The sequence below is a fragment of the Hordeum vulgare genome, chromosome 2H, assembly GCF_904849725.1.
Source record: "Hordeum vulgare subsp. vulgare chromosome 2H, MorexV3_pseudomolecules_assembly, whole genome shotgun sequence".
Taxonomy (NCBI): Eukaryota; Viridiplantae; Streptophyta; class Magnoliopsida; order Poales; family Poaceae; genus Hordeum; species Hordeum vulgare.
Window position 1 is genome coordinate 158769703 of NC_058519.1, and position 1357 is coordinate 158771059.

Consider the following 1357-nt stretch of genomic DNA (forward strand, 5'->3'; position numbering starts at 1 on the left):
TTCACGTTTTTTGGCCCGTGTGCCCGTACGTGCATCCTTCCATGCCACGCACAAGGTTTACACCCGTTTTCCATGGTGCGCGCCCAGTTTTTTGCAACACGGCCGTCGTTCCCCGTGTTTCCCCGTTTCCTCAAGTTCACGTTTTTTGGCCCGTGTGCCTGTACGTTCATCCGTCCATGCCACGCACATGGTTTTCACCCGTTTTCCATGGCGCGCGCCCAGTTTTTTGCAACACGGCCGTCGTACCCCGTTCTTTCCCGTTTCCTCACGTTCACGTTTTTTGGCCCGTGTGCCCATACGTGCATCCGTCCATTCCGCGCACATGGTTTTCCCATTTTTCCATGGTGCGTGATGGGGTTATAGTCCTAGGGTAGGGTCATAGGCCTGCCCTATAAGTCCTACCCAAGGACTACCCTTCATAAGGGATAAGGACCTTAGTCAGTTCCGTCTGAATTAAGGACTTCCCTTTGTCCAGTCCGTAACGAATCCTCCACCATCCAGTCGGAGATGAGCATTCGGAATGTAACGAACTAACCGACTGGATTCCACTCAGTGCATCGTAACCCCCCTAGAGGGAAACGGTCGTACGTTTCCATGTGCCTTTATTAGCATTTAAGACATACGTTACCTGTAACGTAGGCATTTATTCGCCACTACTCCACCCCTGTGCACCGAACCGTTGTGGAGGGCAGCGCACTCTATATAAGCCGCCCTTCCCCACTGGTGCAAGGGTTAGCAATTCACTATAATCCATATTCCGCTCGACAACAAGCTCCCAGAGCACTGAGACGTAGGGCTATTACCTCCACCGTAGAGGGGCCTGAACTCATACAACCTCGCCGTAGCTAAGGCTCTGCCCATCCTTTCGTACCCTACACATCTACTGTCAGACTTATACCCACGACAGTTGGCGCCCACCATGGGGCAGCCGTCTAAGAGACTTCCGGCGAGTTTGCGACCACATCTTTTCGTCATGTCATCCGGTAGAGATTCGAGCATGGGTCACGAGATCGTCTTTGGCGCTCTCTCCTTTATCGTCGATGATTCGGCATGGCTGCGGGACGCCCCTCTCGACGTCGAGGTGCTTCCCCGTCGCAAAGCAACGCACTTCCGTGCCGGCGCCCGCGGCATTCTTCTTCTCCAGCAGGCGGCTCCGTTGTCGACCTACACCGCCGTCACACGCCGCAACAAGCGGCCCCGCCGTCCGCGGCTTCAGCGTTGGGTGCAACACGCCCAGGCGCGCCAGAACGCGTCTTCGCAAGTGACGGTCCTAGAGTCGGTTGTGGTTGCCCCGCCGTCCCAGCGCTCGGACTCGGTTCCGACTGAGTTTCCTTCCAAGTACTTGGGTCGCGGGCCT